Raw genomic sequence first — 7,652 nt, 5'->3', positions numbered from 1 at the left:
CACCACCCTGATCTGATTGTCGGAGTAAACCTGTGGCCTCTCCAGATGGCCAGGCCTCTGAGCTGGTTTATGAAAACCATACAGTTAATATCTGACCCACATAATGCTCTTCCAGCATCCTACCCCCCCCCCCCCCCCCCCCCCCCGCACACACTCTACTTCCCACAAACTCTACTCTCATGTCTCGCTGCCACCCTCTGTGCTATTGTCTCTTATGCCTTCTCCTGAGTGCCCTGTTTTATTTCTTTATTTCTCTCATCTTTTTAAATTCCAGAATCCATTTCTTTTGTCCCCAGGCACAAAGGGTGATAGCTTGAGACGGTACAGAAAATTAAATTTGGTCTCCCTCTTTTGCTCCCCTTGGACGTGGGCATGATGGAACAGTAGAAGGAGAACAGGAGCAAAGAAATCTGGAGGAAAAAGCCCATTTCCCATGCATTACTGTCTCTTTCCTCGGGGTCTATAGTGGAGTTACACCAACACCTCTATTGCTTTTTTTCCTCTCTTTAATTTTCTTTTTTTTGCTCCCTCCCCGTCTCGCTCTCGCTGCTGCTGTTTCTTCTCATGCAGCCTAACCTGAAGGTCTCTCTGCTCTTGCTACCACTGCTAACTCGATCTGACCCAGTTGATTAGTTTGGGTCTAGTGAATCATTAATCAAGGTTATCTAACTGTTCTTGTAATGATTCCGCTGTGACTCGTCTGTCACAGTGTCTCTGCGTTCGTGACCGAGCGATCAAGCCTTGTGCTTTTTGCTATACACATTTGTACTCTATCATAACCCATCTTGCAAAAAAGCATTGACCCTCAAGCTAGACTATATGTTTAATAGGTGTGCCGTGCACTGTAATATGTCATTGTGTCAGATCACAATACGAGGACTAAGTGCACTGAATGCAAATTAATCTTGTGGGATGGCAGCAGCTGAATAGTGTGGTTTTGGGGAAAGGAGGGGAGCAAAGGGAGGGACAGAAGGAGGGCTAATAGTGGCGACAGAGAGGAGAGGGAGAGAAAAGAGCATGTGAGGAGGAGGGGGAGGGTTGTGGGATGTAGTCATCACCAGGCCCATTCATCATGCAATGCCTGCTGGGATGTGCTGGGGTCAGTCCGACACAACACAATTACAGCCTGTTCTGGTGTTGTGCTCGGCTCCACTGTGTTCCGACTATGTTCTGTTGTCTTTTGTTAGATTCCCTCTGTTCTACCTCTCTTGTTTTCCTCTGCTCTCTTATGTACGCTTGTGTTCCGTGGCATCTCTTTTTTTTTTTTTTCTTGTTACATATTTTTTAGCTATCACTTAATGATCTTCTGCAGTTTGTTGAGCAAAACATCTCAATTAGCTGCGCATGTGTTGTATTTTTGTTTATTTCTTTGAGTCTTAAACTCTCTCTTTTTGTTTTTTGCAATTAATAGGCATATTTCTTTGCTTGTGGTGTAGTTGCTTGCCGGGTTGCTGCACCATCCGCTACGCAGCCTTCTTCTTTTATCCACATTTGAATCACAGCCACTAGCTTGATTCATGTGATTGACAGGCTTGGTGAGAATGGGGGTGTGAGTTTTTAGTAAGCATGTTGTTTACCCTGCTTCCCTGACAGTCCTTGATGAGCCTAAAGATGTTTCCAGAAAGCTGTAAATATCTGCTGTGTGCTCTAATGTCAGATGGCAACAACATATCCGGTCGTATGGATATCTCCAACTATTCTTCATGCAGTGAAGAAGAATCTTTCCTGCCTGGAACCTTTTTTTGATGGTCTAAAGGCCTAAATGAAAACACAACGCAAGGAGCCGGCGCAACATCAACTTTTGAAGGCTGATAGATATCTGTGTTAACATCATAGTGCGTGGTGGCACTTTATGTTTTCAAGGTGGTATCTGTTTCTGTCACTAAAAAAAACAATACATGAGAGACGGCAAAGATTCCCTTTATAGATAGACGTATTTATTATATACTGTGTGTGTGTATGCATGTATGTATGTATATATATATATATATATATATATATATATATATATATATATATATATATATATATATATATATATATATATATATATATATATATATATATATATATATATATATATATATATATATATAAAATCAGAACACAGATAGATAGACAGATAGACAGATAGGTAGGTAGGTAGGTAGGTAGGTAGGTAGGTAGGTTCTTTTTTTCTCAAAATTCAGCTTTGGTGCAGAATTACAGCCTCTCGAGCCAGTCCCACAATGAGATTTCCTTAGTATGTGCCATTTCTGAGTCTGTAGCTTTGACAAGGAGATGACCTCATAAGGGGCAAGATTCCAGGTCATCCCTGGAATCTGAGCTTTCATTTTCTCAAAGGCAGAGCAGGATACTCAGGGCTCGGTTTACACCTATCGCCATTTCTTGGCACTGGGGGAGCATAGACAGGCCGGGGGAACTCATAGTAATGTTTTTTTTAAAAACTCATAACGTGAAATTTTCATTACATGGGACCTTTTTAAGGAACAAACTATTTTATTTTGAAAAGTATACATTAAAGTATTTGTATCGGTATTACAGGTATTCAACATTTGGTTGAAAACAAGCATTTCTATGTTTCTCTGGTGAATGTGATTGGAAAATGTGTTTCTATGGCTGCAACTAACAATCATTGTAACTTTTTATTATGAATTAATCTTATTAATTTATGTTCCAGAACATCTAGATGATGTCTTAAATAATTTCCAATCAACAGTCCAAAACGGTAAATGCTCATATATATATATATATATATATATATATATATATATATATAAATATGTGACACATTTTTTTTATCTAAGAAGCAGTAACTAGCAAATGTTTGGCGATTTTGCTGTCGTTATTACCAGCTAGCAACTAGTTTTCTTTCAGCTTTATATAATACGCTATATGTAAAGTATACTTTGTAATGTATAAAATGAATAGGTCAAATTGAGTTGCTGTCTAGTGTATTTTATGGAGGCCTAGTTAGTTAATGAGCTATATGCTCCAGCTCTGTGTTTTGATGTATAATGATGGGGCGGTTCATCTTTGGTTTACATTTGGATTTTAAATTCTGCCTTTAATAAATGACACTAGTACAACTTTCATTTCTTAATACATCAAGTTGATTATGCTGAAATAATTTGTGGTAAAAGTGCCTTTTTGTCTTTTTAGATTTTTCTTTCTAAGCCTCCCATGTCATTTCGATGGTTAAGCCAAAGACAAATCCTTGAAATGACAAATACTCAATGTTCTTCTCAAAATGCATTCTTGGCATAAACAGGCTGTTTATTTAACAGCATGTGGACCGTGGGGAATTGTTTTTTTTTCTTAAGCTGTATAGCAGAGCAAATTATTTCCAGTAGTTGTTGAAGGATTTCTCGTAACAGAACGGAAGACAAACGCACCCAAAGGTCCCAGAAGTTCACTTGCTCGCTAAGGATGCATTGGGTGGTGCCTTGGCTGACAAGAGAACTAATAGGAAGCTCCAAGATTGACTGAAAGAATGACAAATCGTAGCCAGAAAATGCAACAGTTTTAAGTACGGAGCATCTGGAAACAATTTTAAACAATGGATTGTCTTTAGCAGGCTCCACGTCAAACTGTATGGATGCTTCTGCTTCCTGACTTACTTAAGTTTCGGCCTCCTGAGACAAACATAGGAAGGAGTTGGATGACATAGCAAGATTGACTTGGCATTCTTTGATTTGTTCATCTTAAAATTCAGCACTCAACGTTGTGCATACTGAAAAACTGGGGGATTGGCAGAATGAGGCAGTTTGTCAAAAGGATTTTATAGATTGACGGGGTAAAATCAAATCCTCATTCCAGTCATGTCAGCTGTGGATATGATTGGCCTAAAGATATTAGATTTTTGCTGAATGATATCATAAATATATAATAATAATTTACATACAGAATGGAGGTCTAACTCTGATCTGTAGAATTCATATACCCCTACTTTGTAGGGGTATATGAGTAAGTATCATTCCTTAGAAAAACTAAAGCAAAAATATCTTTTAAAAATTAAATGCAACCTAGACAAGTTATAGCACCAAGGAGACTATCTCTTTTTAAAGCCAAAAGTAGATTTCTTCTAATTGGTCACTGCTCGGCTCTCATAAACAGATAAGCCAAGTGAAAACTACAGGAGTTTGTCTTTGATTATTTGAAGTGGCCTTTGAGCTTTTTTTTATAATCTCCACCTCCAACAATAAACCTGGCTGTATTGTATTATCTAGGACAAGTTTTAATAACCACATCCCATGGCAACAGTTTGGGTTGCCTCAGCGGCTCCCCAACCTGCAGACGCAGCGGCCTGTCTGTCGTCAAGTTGTCTACTCCGTGCCCTAATGAAGCCGGGGAGATGTGACGACAGGCCTCACATTACACTCTTCACCTAATTGTGTTGATGTGAGGCTGATATTAGCGTCGTGGTGGTTAATCTTCCCAGTGAGGGGAAATGGCGGAGTCATCAAGGGATACGACACAGCTAATTAGACTTGTGTGAGGGGAGAGGTGGGTGTTAGGTGAGATGGAGCAAGCAAAGAAAATGGCTTTTTCCCCTTTTTTAGAAAGTTTGTTTTATTGATGGAACAGGCACTGAAACTAACTTCAAAACGTGGCATATTCTTTGAATGCTGCGCTGCTTAATGACGGCAACCACTTTTTGATGAGGGGCAACTAAGGGAAGCCTCAACATTCATTACTGCCTGGCATTTTACCCACTCCACAAAACACCATCTTGGACAGTCTGAAATTAAAGTCATTTGAAGTTGCACACAGAGCAAATGGCCTGCTGGTACAATAATGCTGTTTTTGACTTCATCCTCCCCCGAGGAAAGCTGTTAGTATGTTTGACTGATTAGGGCCTGCAGCCACCAGCCCTCAATTAGACAGAAGACAAAGCTTCAACCCTTCCTGCTGGAAAATCAGAAGTAATGAATTAGTGATAAAGGTTTTAAAGGCAACACCATTAGAGCGGCAGTCGGGAGGAGGTGGACTGCTTTATCCTTGCAATTTGCAGAGTAGGTAATTTGTAGTCAAAAGGAATACAAGTGAAATGCTTTAGATTTTTTTCTTCATTTTCTTTCCTTTAATCCTCTGCTTTTCTTTCTCTCTCCCTCCGGCAACCGGGGGCAGTAATATTAACCCCATCTCTGCTGCGCTGTCCTCATGTGACCTAGGAGTCATCTCCTGTGAGGAGTGGTCAACTGTTCTGCCGCCCAGGGTCTCGAGCCTCGCTGGAGCTTGTAATGCATAATGACTTCATTGCTCGAGGGTGGGAGGATCAAATATATTAAGATTGTGTTGCGAGCTCTCACGCTCCACTTGGGTTGAGAAGTACTATGCCAGCAATCTTTTTTGCAGAGTCATACTTCCAGAGGACGTCTGAGGCCTTGTTTGATTTTGTTTTGGATTTCAACCGATTGCCAATGCTATCCACACCACTCATCTCCTATATTGACCATTAGCACACACAGTGCCCACATTTGTCAGGCTGATAGTGACACAGTTTTCCCCATTGGCCACCACCGGTCCATCTCTGTTAGTGGATGGAGCTCAGTCCTGTCACCTGAGGGATAAAGTGTGTGGTGGAAACTCGTATCCCCTGAGGTATGCACGGCAGATGCAGACCCTCCGTTGGTTCAGCTGTTGTGCACTGTGCCGACAGGGAGGCCACAGCAGGACTCTGTCTCTGTTATTGGAGGAGTTATAGAGCTGGGTGAGATATTTACGGTTTGCTGTGAGGTTTTTATGCCTCTTTAAATCAGAATATAGACTCATGGTGGTCCTTTTGCAGGGGTGACTTTATTTACCAATGAATTAAATGATTTGCATTGTAAGTAACCATCTAATTTCAACCTGTAAGATTTGTTGTATCATCTATTCCACAGCAAAAAAAAAAACATGTTCTTCCCAAACAGTCCGTCTTTAACGTCTTGTGTGACATTTTTTCAAAGTCACTTGTTAGTGGTTATGTTTTTTTTTGGACATGGTGGCTTGAGGTCAGCCCACTGACGGCAGGGTGCCAGTGTTTTTCCACCGCTCAAAGCACTACAGTCAAAACAACAGACCCAGTCCCGGTAATGGAAATTGTACTGTACATAAACAAAGTGCGCTACAATTGAATTTATTGAAAAGGATAGAAGAAGAAACCGAATTTACCAGTAATTGACTTATTTTTTTTAGACTTTTTTAATTTATTTGGTATTTTATAGGCCTGCACGATTAATTGTTATAGAATCGCAATCTCGATTCACCCTGTTGACGATTTAATTTTTAAATAATTTACTTTTTAATGACTTAGAGTCTCATTTAATTTTACGAGCCGACGGCATCACAAACACTACTTTTTTCTGTGAGTTTTAAACATAGACTCTATAAAATAAGGTTTTAAAGTACTGCACTGCTCTTCTCTTCATTGAAGCTTCTATGTTTACAGGCTTGTGGTGATGCGCAATGTGCTATAGGTGTCAATGGTACTGCCAAATTGTTTTGTTTTGTCATGGTTCATGTGTGCAATAAACATTACACGCACAAAAATTGTGGCAGAGAAACATGAAATCAATTATAAGCGAAAAAATCGTGATTCATATTTTTCCCCAAATCGTGCAGGCCTAGTATTTTATTAACTTGAGGGTAATTTTGACCGTGATCCCTTATTATTAAGAAAGCAAAGGTTAAACCTGAAGTCATGAGTTAATCAGTTGCCTTTACTGTACACACATTATAGTACATTGTGTTTCTAGCTGCTGAGTTTTTCCCCTTGTCTCAGAGGTCACTTAGGGTGCTTTTCCACTGCGTGGTATCTACTCGACTCGCCTTGACTCTACTGATTTTTTTGTTTTCCATTACGAAAAAAAGTCCCTTGGACCTGCTACCAGGTACTTTTTTTAGTACTACCTCAGTCGAGGTTCCAAGCGAGCTGAGGCGATACCAAAAGGTGACGTGGTAACCTGCAGACTACTGGTTTGTCGGAGTGCGGAGTGTGTGTCCAGAACAAACGCGACATTTAAAAAAAAATAAATAAATAAATAAATCTAGCCAGACACTGACAGATTATCTAGCCTACTCTCTGCACTATTCTCACTTTTCAAATGTTCAATATTAAGGGTTATTAGGGGCTTTTGTATGTCGTTTCCAATATTGCACACTGTTACTTTTTAAAAAAACAAGACAATATATGAAAGAGAAGTTTTTATTTAGTTATTCAAATAGCGCATCAAACCCTCCCGTACATCCCGGTCTTCTTCCTCTGCACCCCGTGACAGTCTCACCACCGGCTCTGCTGGCCCAGATGCATCCCAGTCGTTGTCATAAGCCTCTCCATGACTCTCATAAAGATTATACGAAGCACAGCAGGTCAATACTATAGATTTCACCAGGCGATTTTGCAAAGCATGAAGTATCTGAAACAGAAACCGTACACAGTATACATATTTTGGTGTTGCATCATGGTTGCTAAAGTTCATGTACTTTATTGAATACTTTATGAAATACTGACTGTGACCCTTAACACATGCAAATGTTAGCTTTTTTAGGAATTCCCAAACCCCTTTTTTTCCAGCTGTGATTTTTGTTGCCTCCTTCAGCTTCTTCTGAAACAAAAAAATTCTTCTGGCTGTGGCAAGTAGCCGACGTGCTGTTGTGGGTCGCGTTGA

Source organism: Etheostoma spectabile, chromosome 10 (assembly GCF_008692095.1).
Source record: "Etheostoma spectabile isolate EspeVRDwgs_2016 chromosome 10, UIUC_Espe_1.0, whole genome shotgun sequence".
NCBI lineage: Eukaryota > Metazoa > Chordata > Actinopteri > Perciformes > Percidae > Etheostoma > Etheostoma spectabile.
The sequence above is the reverse complement of the archived record's forward strand: the minus strand, read 5'-3'. Positions refer to the sequence as shown.